Source organism: Macrobrachium rosenbergii, chromosome 27, assembly GCF_040412425.1.
Source record: "Macrobrachium rosenbergii isolate ZJJX-2024 chromosome 27, ASM4041242v1, whole genome shotgun sequence".
NCBI lineage: Eukaryota > Metazoa > Arthropoda > Malacostraca > Decapoda > Palaemonidae > Macrobrachium > Macrobrachium rosenbergii.
In genome coordinates this window covers 5,182,448-5,198,030 of record NC_089767.1, presented here as the reverse complement: position 1 = coordinate 5,198,030, position 15,583 = coordinate 5,182,448, and the positions used below count along the sequence as shown (strand labels likewise).

At 39.9% G+C, this 15,583-nt stretch overlaps 1 protein-coding gene across 1 annotated transcript in view; it reads left to right on the top strand.

Annotated features, from left to right (window-relative positions):
* Positions 1 to 15,583, top strand: part of bchs (WD repeat and FYVE domain containing 3 bchs) — a 388,664-nt gene that overhangs the window by 144,551 nt on the left and 228,530 nt on the right. The gene's annotated exons all lie outside the window — the stretch shown is intronic.

The following is a 15,583-nucleotide window of genomic DNA, read 5'->3' as shown; positions in this document are numbered from 1 at the left end:
ATATATAATCTATGTCCCCCAGTAAGTGTGGACATGTAGCCTCTTGACAATCAACAGAGACGATACTCATATCATTTCAGTACATCTTTCACCGCAGTGTACGTCCTAAGAGTTATGAAATGACAATGTATGTGTGTCTATGGCGGCAAAACTGACTGTCCTACTTACATCAGAAGGCGATATGTATCATCACACTCTTCTTTTCTATCCCGTTATTTTCTTGCATCCTCTGGTGTTGATTCTGGCGTACATTTTCTTGTTTTATGTGGCTAAATGTGTCTTCGTTAAAGTAAAGAAAAAGCAAAGTGGTTTATTTGAGATATTCTTGATACCCTTGCGTTAGTTTGTCTGTCAAGTGAGCCAGGCATTCGAAGAGATTTCTCTTGTTTGCTAATTCTTTTCATTGTCTCCAGAAATTTCCTGCACTTTTGAAAACATTCATATCATCATGTGTCCAATATAGTAAGCAGCTTGCGTTCCGTATTCTTTTATTTGGGCAAGTCTCTGTCCCATTATTCCTCCAAGGTCTCTGTACAACCCCGTAAGGGTTAGCACCGTCAGTGCACCTCACGTGGTGCACTGTAGCCATTGCTAAAGGGGGTTTATTGAGTCCCTATGGCCCCAAGTTGTACCCACTTTTTAGCCTTTCAACTTTACCTCTATTCCTGCTTCCTTTGTTCAGTCTTGTTCTCCAACCTCTTAGACTAGTTCTCCATAGGTCAGCCGGGGGAGGTTCATTTCCACCTTCAGAACCTCGTGCTTCATCTCCTTTATTTTCTAGATCTCTTCATTTTGCTGTCCAACCACTCCAACTCCTTCTTTCACTGTCTTAAGTACTGCATTTTTGTTTAGTGTTTTACTTGTCTCTGTGTAGTGTGGCTTTTAAGCCATTTTTTTTTATTTTGTGTCAGATTTTACAATATATGTTTTTTTTTTTTTTTTTGGTAGAAATCCGAGATGCAAATATGATTTACGAAACGTTGGAGCAAATTGTTGAAAATAATCATCTCATCGTATTCGTTGTCGGACGTCACATGAAATACTTAGTACCATGGTCTTTTTGCCTCATCACCTACCCATTCAGTATATATATATATATATATATATATATATATATATATATATATATATATATATATATATATATATATATATATATATATATATATATATATATATATATATATATATATATATATATATATATATATATATATGTGTGTGTGTATATATATATATTGTATATACATATACAGTATGTGTGTGTATTTATGTATGTATAGATATTACACACTCATGCACACACACACAAACACACACACACACACATATATATATATATATATATATATATATATATATATATATATATATATATATATATGTATTGTGAGGGTGAGTGGTCGTTTGAGGAAAACAATCGTTTGTTTTCCTCCTTACCTGGGAATGCTTTTCCCTCTGTTGAGAGTTTTCGTCTGTCGCATTCACGGTGACAGAATTAGTCAGGTTTTGGAAAGCAGATCGGCAGGTTCTCGACAATATTCCGTCGAGAACACAGCAACCACAGTTTTCTGGGGATCACCTTGTGAGTGATGGCAGCAATCGCGGTTTTCTGAGGACCATCTTGAGGGTGATGGCAGCAACCGCAGTTTTCTGGGGATCACCTTGTTGTGAGTGATGGCAGCAACCGCAGTTTTCTGAGGATCACCTTGTTGTGAGTGATGGCAGCAACCGCAGTTTTCTGAGGATCACCTTGTTGTGAGTGATGGTAGCAACCGCAGTTTTCTGAGGATCACCTTGTTGTGAGTGGTGGTAGCAACCGCAGTTTTCTGAGGATCACCTTGTTGTGAGTGATGGCAGCAACCGCAGTTTTCTGAGGATCACCTTGTTGTGAGTGATGGCAGCAACCGCAGTTTACCGAGGATCATCTTGAGGGTGATGGCAGCAACCGCAGTTTTCTGGGGATCACCTTGTTGTGAGTGATGGCAGCAACCGCAGTTTACTGAGGATCATCTTGAGGGTGATGGCAGCAACCGCAGTTTTCTGGGAATCACCCTGTTGTGAGTGATGGCAGCAATTGCGGTTTTCTGAGGATCACCTTGTTGTGAGTGATGGCAGCAACCGCAGTTTACTGAGGATCATCTTGAGGGTGATGGCAGCAACCGCAGTTTTCTGAGGATCATCTTGAGGGTGATGGCAGCAACCGCAGTTTACTGAGGATCATCTTGAGGGTGATGGCAGCAACCGCAGTTTTCTGAGGATCATCTTGAGGGTGATGGCAGCAACCGCAGTTTACTGAGGATCATCTTGAAGGTGATGGCAGCAACCGCAGTTTACTGAGGATCATCTTGAGGGTGATGGCAGCAACCGCAGTTTACTGAGGATCATCTTGAGGGTGATGGCAGCAACCGCAGTTTTCTGAGGATCATCTTGAGGGTGATGGCAGCAACCGCAGTTTTCTGGGAATCACCCTGTTGTGAGTGATGGCAGCAATTGCGGTTTTCTGAGGATCACCTTGTTTTGAGTGATGGCAGGAATCGCAGTTTTCTGAGCATCATCTTGAGGGTGATGGCAGCAACCGCAGTTTTCTGGGAATCACCCTGTTGTGAGTGATGGCAGCAATTGCGATTTTCTGAGGATCATCTTGCGGGTGATGGCCACATCGGCGGATTTGAAGCGTCACTGGGTTGATGGACTTCAAGTACTCAAGGAGGAGGTGGTGACCGGATCATGATTTTAGTCACTATTACTGCTGGTGGAGCAAACGGCTCTCATGGAGTTCCTGTATTGAGTAGAGCAAAGGATCTTATGATATTTTTGACCAAAAGGCTCACAGAGTTGTTGTTGTATATTATTGAGCGAGTGGCTCGTGTATTTGTGGTTAATGAGCAAGTATGGATCTGAAAGTATTTATGTAATGATTAATATTTAATTTTTGGATTTGTTTGGTGCTGCTGCTGCATATTATTTATTTTGGGATTTATTTATTGAGAATTGTTGTTGAGAATTTAAAGTAAAGTATGTGGAACCATGTAGTTTGATTGTTGGTTATAGTGTTGGTCGTTTGTTTTACGTTTCTATTTACCAGAACCTAGACTCGTTTGTAAATGTATAAAAACTTGGGATAATGAATTAGTTTTAAGGTGACAAGTCATTTTGTTAAGCTCCTTCCTCCTTTGCTGTTTGGGCAACAAGATCCTGCAGGACCGAGTACGGTCTATTAAAATATATATATATATATATATATATATATATATATATATATATATATATATATATATATATATATATATACACATACACACATATGTACACTAGTTGACCAACCTGGCGCTGCCTGGGAAAACTCTGAATGACAGTCTAACGTGTAGGGGGTGGGGAGAGAGAAGGGAGAGGGGGAGGGGTTTGTATTGACTGTCCAGCTGACAATTCTACTTTTTTCATACGAATGTTCACCTTTCAAACATTCGTTGGTGAACTGACAGGTATTATTGCGGCGACTGTCCCTTTTATCCAGGTATTACTGTTCTTCTGTCCCTTTTATTTAGGTATTACTCTGGTGACTGTCCCTTTTATCTAGGTGTTACTGTGGTGACTGTCCCTTTTATCCAGGTATTACTGTGGTGACTGTCCTTATTATCCAGACACTACTGTGCTGTCTGTCCCTTTTATCCAGTTATTACTGTGGTGACTGTCCCTTTATCCAGGTATTACTGGGGCAACGAGTCAGAAATTTATTTCTGTGAAACACATTCCCATGCGTTCATTTCCATCACATCTCACAGTTAAAGTGGTAAGTCGAATGAAATGTTAGCAGTTCGAGAGCTGATGGGTCGGGGAGTTGGGTAAAATTCGCTGCTATGTTAGGCCCTAGTCGCCTGCCTGGGAAAAACCTTAGGTACGTAAGTACTTAGGTTCCAACTCGTTTTATGACCTTTGTGCTCGGATTGCTGATGCACTGGATTCTCACTCGAAAGACCGGGGTTCGGTCCCATGGTGAGTCAGAAATTTATATTATATATATAGATATAAGTATATAGTTTGGCTGTCTGATAAGTAACAAAGGCTCTGTATTATAGCCTGAGCTTGAATATTTTCCAGATATATCTTACAGCTAAAAGTAATTTTACAGAGTTCATAACCAAAACCAACTTGTGCTTGACACTTAACATTCAATAAAAAAAATATTTATATTTATTAAATGTATCTCAGTTTCTTGCTCACAAATGAATCCGGAATTTGACACTTGTACCCAGGACATGCTCACTTATGCTGGTGGAAAAGCGGGACTCTTCAGAGTACCAAGTGTTCTGATCATGACAGTTATTTAAAAAATTCACCTCACCGACAAACAAAGCCTTAAAATGCATGTTTATAGAACATTTTCTGCTCAGAATGACTTTTTCTTTCATTACCCAAAATATTTGCATAAACTCGTGTTACATCCTGCATGTATATATACTGTAATATACATATACAGTATATACTGCATATTATATAATGTGTGTGTGTAGTATGTATGTATGTATGTATGTATATATATGTGTGTGTATATACGTCTGTCACGGGGTGGCTGACAGCGTTAGTAATGGCCTGTCCACACTAGGGGGCATGCCCGACGGGCACTTCCAACTGTTTATATTTTCTCTCGCTTCTGAAGCAGTGTTACCAGACAATCGCATCGTTTTGGCTCCATACTCGGTCGGTCAGTGTAGTGGAACGAGTTATGGGAACTGTGTTTGCCCGTCGGGCAGTGCCCGCTAGTGTGGACAGGGCTTAAGGTTTTGGGTGGCCGTCAGAGAGGTTCTGGGCAACATACAGCCAAGAAGGCAGCGTCTGTATGTTTTGGCTTCTTCATTGACAGCAGCAAGAGGTTATTTTGACAGTGAACGACCATCTCGGGGATTCGGCCGAATTCGTCTGTGTTGAGGATGTGTTCCTGTTTGACAGCTAATTGCCGTTGTCGGTGGTTCGACTGATTTCTGTCTGGCTGGCGGGAATACCTGCCTCGGCAATTCTTCTGAATTTGTCTGGTTTTTATGCTGCTAAGGTGTTATTTACTTATGTGTTACTGTTACGCTGCCTATTTTTGTGTTATTTATTTTACAGACTGTGTTATTGTTATTATGCTGCCTATTTTTGAATTTCTCATTTTACTGCTCATGAATTGTTATGCTGCCTGTCTTTGTCATTTATTGTACTAATCGTGTATTATGCTGCTTTAGTGTCATTTCATTGTGCCGTCTGTTTTTGATGCTTATCATGATACTGGTGTGTTTAGTTTTCGTGTGATGTTGCTTTCAAATTGTTTATGATTCATTTATTTGTTTTAAGTGTTATTCGTCTAAATGATTGTTTCATGTGTTTTCGCCACCCAGAAACTGGATTCACTCGTAAATATGTACATAACGTATTATAATAAACTAGTGTTAAGGTCATTCGATTGTTTTGTTAAGCTCCCTCCTCTTCTGTTTGCCACAGCTGCTGTCAGTCATTCCAGTCTGTGAGGTTTTGCGGCATTTCCGTCGCTGAGTTTTGTAACAGCCTTGTGTGGCCTGTTTGTTTATTTTACCCTTCTTTCCTGTGTTGTTATTTTGTCGGTGCGAGGCGACGTTTGGCGACGGTAATTTTTCAGTGGCAGTTAAGGTTAGCCCAGCAGCGGAGCAACGTGTCGTTAACGACAGGTGTTGGTTGCCTGTCGGTCACTGAAGACCGAGGAGATGATCGTCTTCAGCAGGTCGAGATGATCGTCTTTGGCAGGTCGAGATGATCGTCTTTACCTGGTCGAGATGATCGTCTTTGGTAGGTCGAGATGATCGTCTTTACCTGGTCGAGATGATCGTCTTTGGCAGGTCGAGATGATCGTCTTTGGCAGGTCGAGATGATCGTCTTTACCTGGTCGAGATGATCGTCTTTGGCAGGTCGAGATGATCGTCTGTAACAGGTCGAGATGATCGTCTGTAGCAGGTCGAGATGACCGTCTTTGGCAGGTCGAGATGATCGTCTTTGGCAGGTCGAGATTATCGTCTTTGGCAGGTCGAGATGATCGTCTTTACCTGGTCGAGATGATCGTCTTTAGCAGGTCGAGATGGCTGGGTCGGCAGGTAAATGGTTACCTGTTGACAGCCGTATTTCGCTGAGGATTACGTCAATCGAATCCCCGAGGATGGGGTGGTGGCCCGACCGTGGTCTCCAGTGCGGAGGAGGCGCTCTTCCGTGGCCACCATGCAGCTGTCGCATCGACTCTTGTGAAGGCCGGTCGTCAAGTATTTTTGCAGGAGACGTTTCTGTTTGCCTTCCTGTGTAGGATTACGACGATGTTACGGCAGCGGTCGATGGTCATCCTCGGGGACCTTTGATTGTGGTCTCAACATCTGTTTTTTTTTTATGTTATTGATGGTGTTTGAACAAGTGTTCCTCTGATCATTCGATTATTTAAAGTCGTTATTAATGGTATTGATGAGCAGTGTATGGATCGTGTTGTTTTCATGCGTAATGTTTGGAGTTGGGCAGGTGTACGACTCTGTTAATTTAGCTGTGTTTTGTTTATGTTTGGAGTTGGGCAAGTGTATGGCCCTGTTAATTTAGCTGTGTTTTATTTATGTTTAGAGTTAGACAAGTGTATGGCTCTGTTAATTTAGCTGTGTTTTATTTATGTTAGGGCAAGTGTATGGCCCTGTTAATTTAGCTGTGTTTTATTTATGTTTAGAGGTGGGCAAGTGTATGGCTATGTTAATTTAGCTGTGTTTTGTTTATGTTTGGAGTTAGACAAGTGTATGGCTCTGTTAATTTAGCTGTGTTTTATTTATGTTAGGGCAAGTGTATGGCCCTGTTAATTTAGCTGTGTTTTATTTATGTTTAGAGGTGGGCAAGTGTATGGCTATGTTAATTTAGCTGTGTTTTGTTTATGTTTGGAGTTGGGCAAGTGTACGACTCTGTTAATTTAGCTGTGTTTTATTTATGTTTGGAGTTGGGCAAGTGTATGGCCCTGTTAATTTAGCTGTGTTTTGTTTATGTTTGGAGTTAGACAAGTGTATGGCTCTGTTAATTTAGCTGTGTTTTATTTATGTTAGGACAAGTGTATGGCCCTGTTAATTTAGCTGTGTTTTATTTATGTTTAGAGGTGGGCAAGTGTATGGTTATGTTAATTTAGCTGTGTTTTATTTATGTTAGGGCAAATGTATGGCCCTGTTAATTTAGCTGTGTTTTATTTATGTTTAGAGTTGGGCAAGTGTATGGTTATGTTAATTTAGCTGTGTTTTATTTATGTTAGGGCAAATGTATGGCCCTGTTAATTTAGCTGTGTTTTATTTATGTTTAGAGTTGGGCAAGTGTATGGTTATGTTAATTTAGCTGTGTTTTATTTATGTTAGGCAAATGTATGGGCCTGTTAATTTAGCTGTGTTTTATTTATGTTTTAGAGTTGGGCAAGTGTATGGCTCTGTTAATTTAGCTGTGTTTTATTTATGTTAGGGCAAATGTATGGCCCTGTTAATTTAGCTGTGTTTTATTTATGTTTGGAGTTGGGCAAGTGTATGGCCCTGTTAATTTAGCTGTGTTTTATTTATGTTTGGAGTTGGGCAAGTGTATGGCTATGTTAATTTAGCTGTGTTTTATTTATGTTTGGAGTTGGGCAAGTGTATGGCCCTGTTAATATAGCTGTGTTTTATTTATGTTTGGAGTTGGGCAAGTGTATGGCTCTGTTAATTGGTTTAAAACATGTTTTATTTGTTTGTTGATTTTGTTTAGGATATGCACTGTTTATGTATGGTCCTGGTGGTGTAACTGTCAGGTGATTTATTATTTCATTTCTATTTGATTCTCAGCTGCTGCTGTACTTTTTCATTCTTCTTATATTTTGGTTGTTGTTGTTTTTTATTAAGCTGGCCTTATGCCAGCACGGGCTCTTGCTCATAGAGCAGCCCGTAAGTCATTTTTTGATGTGCAGATGAAATTAAGGATATGTAGGTGATTACTTTATTTGTGATTGATGGGCATGTCAGTTTAGTGGGGTGAAATGAAAGGTTGACAGGCGAGGTTGCAAATCTCTTTGAGCCCTAAGACACCCGTCACTTGGAGAGAAAAGGGAGAGAAAAAGCGAGTGAGTCTTGGCAAGTGGTAGATAGCCAGTAAGGAAAGTGAAATATTCATCGTTGGAGAAAAATCTGAAAAACGGAAAATCTATGGAGATTTAATACCATATTTAACTTACTTTGCAAGACAGAAAAGAACATCGATCTTTTAGTGGCAGGGATCGATGGAGGAAAATGATGAATCTTAAACTTTAGAGAAAGTAACACGAATAGAAGTAATAGCTTAAGTGGTGGTTAGAGCGGTAGTTGAAAATTTTAGGTCGTTAGACGCGAGGCGGCCGAAAAGAGGAGAAAAGAAAGGATTTGAGGGGGAGATAGGAGTCAGTCGCCAATCAATGGATTGACTACTGTCAAAGAGATCGTGACGCAGTTGCTGTCTGAGGAAATCGTCGAGCACGGAAATGCGATAGTGTGTGTGGATCTCTTTCAGAAAGCCATTTAAATGTTTCCAGTCGTTTTTAGGGTTGTATCCCCACTCCTATCTCACATTGAAAGCGGTTTTGGTTAGGATGTCAAGGAGGTTTGTTGTAGTTAAAAGCAACTTTGGTGTTTGTTCTTCCGGGTTGCCAAGCGATTCGATGACGGGGTGTGGAGTAGGTTGACGAGGAAGGGGAGAGGTTTGAGTTGATTGAGGAGTTGGGGGTGCTGGTTGCTCAGTTTGAGTCTCTTTTTCGTGACAAAACGGGTTCAAGGTTTGAAGTGGCATGGGGAGGAGGGGTTGGGGGTGTTGGCTGCTCAGTCTGAACCCCTTTCTGGTGACACAGACCAGGCGTTGCTTCCACCACTTGTTTGGTAGTTATAGCTCTTTGCTCTGTGGGTGTCGTTGGTGTGGTCTGGGTGCCAGTGCTGGTTTAGGAGTTGGTCTTGATGGATTGGCTCTTGCTTTCAGCTGTGCAATGCGGGATAGTCGGGCACTGCAACGTTTGAACCACGCATGATGTTTTTTCAGAACAGTTGGGGTACTTGGGTGTCGTAGGTTCCCCTTTTTTTCAATTTTTCCAGACAGCTTTGTTTCATGCAGATAGCACAAATGGCAGGGCCTCTGCAACGGTCCTGGTGACGGCCGTAGTGGTGGCGCTTGTAGCACCTGAGAGACTCTGGAGTGAAATCCTCGGGACTGGTCCTTTGAAGGTGGTGAGAATCTTCCTTGAAGGTGCTTTGTCTCTGGTTAAGCACCCCTCAACATTCACAATAGGAGAAGAGGATCCAGAGCGAGCTCTGTTGGGTAATTACAAATGATGGCCTTGTTCAGCTTCTCATCTGGGTTCAGCAACTGAAGTTCTGTGCTGTCCTTCAGGAGGTCGACTGTTGCTCGATCTTTTGGAGTGACAGTGAATTCTCCTGTGTGGTTCGGCCTTGCTGAGATGTTGATGCCAGGGTTGTTTTGTTGAAGAGCCGCTACTGCAGCGTACGAGGTCCTTCCTTCAGCTGGAAGCACTCGGAACTTCGATAATGGAGGGTACTCATTTGCGTCGGAGACTGGAGGGGGAGGGGGTGTAAATAATGACGGGGACTGGGGTAGGAAGGAGGAGGAGGAGGAGGACGAGGATCCAAGGACCTCGGAGGAAGGGTTTGCAAAGATGAGGAGGAGGTGGAGGGCGAAGGGGAAGATGGGTAGGAAGATTGTTGAGGTGTTGCCTGGTCGATTCCGGTGTAGCAGGAAATTATTCCCCCCTGACTGAAATTCCCCCCGGGAAAATTAGCCTAGGATTGATTCCCCCCCCCCCACGGGAATAACAGCCCAGGCTGTTTTTCCCCCGGGGGAATTTTGGACCTAGGATATTTTTTCCCCCTCTAGGCTACTTCTCCCCCCTACATGTATCCACCTTTGCGGCGTGTTTAGTACAAGCCCGTTGGGGATTTCCGTATAAACATAAACAAAAGACTGTAAGTAACAAAGACAGTGACCCTCAAGAAATATCGTGAATTTTTCCCCTGTGACTTTATTACTTGCCGCCATAAATTAATGTGACTTTTTTCGTAGCCAAAATTGTGACTTTTTTCCGGTGACTTTTTTTCCTAGCAAAAATTGTGACCTTGTTTCCACTGCCACTGCTCGGACGGTCCCATTCTTTTTTGCATTTAAGATCTTGCAGAACTGAGTGTGGTTCATCATATAATTATACAGTGTATATATATATATATATATATATATATATATATATATATATATATATATATATATATATATATATATATATATATATATATATATATATATATATATATATATATATATATATATATATATATATATATATATATATATATATATATATATATATATATATATATATATATATATATATATATATATATATATATATATATATATATATATATATATATATATATACTGTTTGGTTACTGATCAAGTATTTAGCTTGACAATACTTCCTGGCTCTTGTACGTTCTTCCAAATTCCAGTTGACGGATAAAGAAACGAAGGTTCAATCTGTTCCATTCACTGGAACACAACGTCACTGCTGTTCCGTCACTCGTCGTGACCTCTTCAAAGTGTACCACATGAATTACTGTTGTTGTTATTGTTTTTGATTGAGCTGGCGTTATGCCAGCACGGGCTTTTGTTCATAGAGTAGCCCTTGAGTGCCAATAGGTGGTTTGAAGTGAAAAACTGGTGTGAAAAGTAAACAAGTAAAAAAAAAATGCGTCGAAGTTTCTTCGGAGCAATCGAGTTTTCTGTGGCCTGTCCTGTATCGTTGCCAGAAGCACGATCATGGCTAACTTTAACCTTAAATAAAATAAAATCTAGTGAGGCTAGAGAGCTGTAATTTAGTATGTTCGATGATTGGTGGGTGGATGATCAACATACCAATTTGCAGCCCTCTAGCCCTAATATTTTTAAGATCTGAGGGCTGACAGAAAAAGTGCGGACGAACAACTAGCCATCTCAATAGTTTTCTTTTACAGAAAACTGAAGTATGGCCGTGAGATGAAAAGCTCAGCAGGTAGGATCACAAACCCATTTAAACCATTATTTCCCCACCAGTAGGAGAGAAGTGACAGCAGCGAATCCTGGCTAGTCGTAGAAGGCCAGTAAGGAAAAAAATATAAATAAACATTTATCGTAAGAGTAAACCGGAATACCGGGAAATTCTACGGAGATTCCACGCCGTACACAAACTAAGCATCATGGCTTTGGGTCCCACCTTTCCCAACATTTTTATTTGCCACTTCGAAAAACTCTCTTGATAGAAAAACTGTTTCTTGATAGAAAAACTGTCTCTTGATAGAAAAACTCTCTCTTGATAGAAAAACTGTTTCTTGATAGAAAAACTGTCTCTTGATAGAAAAACTCTCGCTTGATAGAAAAACTCTCGCTTGATAGAAAAACTTTCTTGATAGAAAAACTCTCTTGATAGAAAAACTGTCTCTTGATAGAAAAACTCTCTCTTGATCGAAAAATTGTTTCTTGATAGAAAAACTGTCTCTTGATAGAAAAACTGTCTTGATAGAAAAAAAACTGTCTCTTGATAGAAAAACTGTCTCTTGATAGAGAAACTGTCTCTTGATAGAAAAACTGTCTCTGATAGAAAAACTGTTTCTTGATAGAGAAACTGTCTCTTGATAGAGAAACTGTCTCTTGATAGAAAAACTGTCTCGATAGAAAAACAGCCATCTTTAGACAATTTAGCGGTGTAATGATACATTTTCAACGGGTGTTGTCAGAAACAAGACATTTACTGGTTTGGGTACAATTTTTTTTTTTTTAGCTTTTGTCCGTTGGTTTTTAGTTTTCTGTACAAGAAAAGTATTGTGCCGGCTTTGTCTGTCCGTCTGCACTTTATTCAGTCTGCACTTTTTCTGTCCGTCCTCAGATCTTAAAAACTCTTGAGGTTAGAGGGTTGCTAATTGGTATGTTGATCACCCACTCACCAATCACCAAGCACGCCAAATTGCAGCCCTCTAGCCTCAGTAGTTTTTATTTCATTTGAAGTTAAAGTTAGCCATAATCGTGCTCCTGGCAGCGGTATAGAATAGGCCACCACCCGGCCGTGGTTAAAGTTTCACGGGCCTCGGTTCATACAGCATATAATACCGAGACCACCGAAAGATAGGTCTGTTTTAGGTGTCCTTGATTGTACGCTGTAGCGGCTGTACAGAAAACTCGATTGGCATTTTTTACTTGTTAAACTTTATGACGCAGGGCTCATAATTATCGTGCAATTAGCGTGAATTTCACGAAGTAACTTATTCCCAAAACTATTATAGTAGAATTTGTGGTGCTGCTTTGACTTATAATGTAAGCGTCAAATACTCCGAAGTGCCAGTACTAAACATGGCAGAAGCTCCTTGGAACGTCGTGTTTAGTACTAGCCCCTCGGGGATCAAAGTATTGCATACACCCATTTCTATATTGCGTGGTCGACAGATTACATTAATAAAAGATATCTTCGTGCGGCCGTCTATTTTAAATTTATCACTCGGTGTTTATAAGCACCAGACGGGCACATTTACCATATTAGGAGCCGGTGATGAGCACGTTTACCGCATCCGGAGCAGTTGAAGCGTAGATAACGAGCCAAAAGTAGCACCGGAATTGGTATCCGTTCCACATATTTGGAAAAATCTTCAAGGAGTTTCTAACTGACATTTTTAAGTCCAAATACCGAAGTTCAGCGTTATCTGGGTGCAAGGACTGCAGAGAAACTTAGCTTCACTGGTCCTAAAGCAATTGCAGGTCTCTTAACTTTGTCCAGCTAGGCTTTTGTTCTCATTCTACAGAATTGGAAAAGACTAAAAAGATAAATAAATAAATAAATCAATACAGGACCCGAAAGATCGTTAAGTCATCCAGGGACTTGCCACATACACATCACATGTGGAGAAAGCAACGAAGAACAGAGACTAAAGTGATTTGAAAAGATTGTAAGATAAAGTGAGCTGGTCACTGTGCTTCTCTCCCTAGAGAGGTCCACTTGCCAATTAACCAAGTGAAGTAAAATCTGCTTTGACCTGTCAAGACAGGCAATGATAGCATTGGAGAAGCAAGTCCACAGTCATGTATATGTACATGTATTGAAAGATAAATCAGTACAGAAAGCTGTGAAAAGAGGAACCGAACAAGGTCCCAAAAGCTATCTGTACTGATTTATCTTTACATATATGTACATATACATAACTGTGGATTTGCTTCTCCGTTTTAAGACTCATGCTACTGTGAGTATTTTTTAATAAATGATAGCAATTGTAAACCAATGGTTTTTTTTTGGATTAATAAGGTTGTATGAGGTGGAAGTTACCAAGAACACACACATACACACACACACACACACACACACACACATACCAGACTACAACAGAAATTAAGTAAAAATAAAAAAGTCTGAAGTTCTTCAAGTTTCGCAGATACAGTTCCACCACTTTCCACCGATAGCCCTATATGCTGTCTGTGCCAGTAGAAAGCTTTGAACTACCGATCAAAAGCCGATGATATAGGTGCTGAAATGTGATTGGGTTAACCTGATACATGTTTCCACTTTTCCTAATCTCAACTGGAGACATGTTTCTAGCACTTCTGGCACAAGTCAGGGTCACCTCGAGTATAAACCATGCATGGAATGGTGACCACCTGACAAAAAGAGAAATTTAAGTTAAAATGAATAACCGAGTTGTGATAAATCTGTAAGACCTTTTGATTCAACGCTGCCAAAATGAATAGAGTGCTTCTCCCCTTTTTGCACGTTAAATGCTCCACATGAGTCTGCGAGAGACAACTGTATTCTTGGGACCAGACATAGCCAGAGCTATGATACGAGTCTAAAAAGAAGTCACCATTTACTTACAAACCCATCGGAAGTAACGGATCTGAAGGTCAGAATTTCCAACTCAAACAAACACACTTATAGTCGAGGAATTTTAGGAAAATCGACCTAACTAATTTGCAAGAAGTCCAAACTTGGCACAGTTGTACATTGACCCATACTGATTAAAATGATAAAAATCCTTATATGCTGAAGCTGTGCTCTAGCCGCCATATTGGAAAATGGCGGCCGATTCCAATATGGCGGCCGATTTTCCTATTTTCGTCTCTATCTTCTACACCGTTAGAGTTATAGGAAATATGCAAGAATTACGAATTATTTCCCATAAAAAAATAAACATTTTTTCTGAAATAAGTTTTTTTGTAGGATGAAAAATAAAAAAAGTTACGGTGGAAACCTCATGCTTCCCATATGCTTGATCTCGAAACAGTAAGCATTATCAGGTTATACAGAAAAGATTAATAACTGTTTAGAAGCTAATATACGTATATGTGAAATTATCAACTTCATGAAATAATCGCAGTCATTATTTCAGTGTTTAAAGATATTTCTGATAGTATATCCACAAAATAATAATAGACAATATCCAGTTTAAATGAGACCAAGCTTTTCAATTCAGTTTGGTTTATGCAATACCAAGTTTTACAAACTTTCTGATTTACCAGAAACACTTATCTGCCAGATCACATCACAATATACAGTGAATATTAACTAATGCATATCTTTAAGAGGTTAGCGAATATTTTGATAATACTGAAAAAATAATAATGATAGTGTTCATCTGCAAAAGGAGAATCAATACGTTCTTATTCTGTTCTTTTTATGGAATACTGAAATGACATATTTTTCCAATTTCTAGAAATATAGTGCCTTACTCTTATATCACATCGCAGTTGGCAACAAACAGTTTTCTAGTAATAAATTATCCTATGAATATCAAAAGTGCTATACATATTTTCAAGCATGTTATTTCACAATTTTCCAGCTCAGTACTCTGGTTCTTCTAAAATTGCTCCAACTGAATTTTCTCAATTACTTCCTTGTACTCTCCACACATCGCTGAGCAGTGCATACCGAATTGTGCACATATGCACCTATTGTTGCATGAAACCTTACAATTGCACGAAACCAGGTTCAGGGGTTTCAAAGAAACCGCTTCTTTTGTAGTGGGGACAAGTTTCAGTGATTTTCCCATCATTGGCCAACCCCATTTTGTTGGATCCGAGTAGTTTCCAAGCCATTCCTGACTTGCAAATACATTCTGTAAGAGTGCTGTATTACAGCTGCGCTGGTTTGGGGTAAGGAGACCAGCTGAAAAGATGTGCATAATTTCTTCTTTGCAATAATTCTGTTATACGTGAAATATCTGAGCTCATCTAATGACTTTGATTTAGACCCATACCATTTAAGAATAAACTTCTCGCCGTCATCTCTTATAGCATCCCTGCTGGCATCCTTCTGATTGAATATTTTCAGTTGCTCTCACAAAACCTGATTGTTTTGCAGGAGCCCAAGTGCTCTCATTTTACATTTTTTGTAGTGCAGATGTCGTGCGAGACTCACTCATGGCATGATCAAAAACCAGAATGTCACAGCTCACCCATATGTGTTTTCTCTGTCTGAATGTTGTACAGTTTGCGAGTGCTACCTGGTTTTCCTGGTTTAAGATACCAAATTTCAAGCTCTTTATTAGTTAAAGCACTT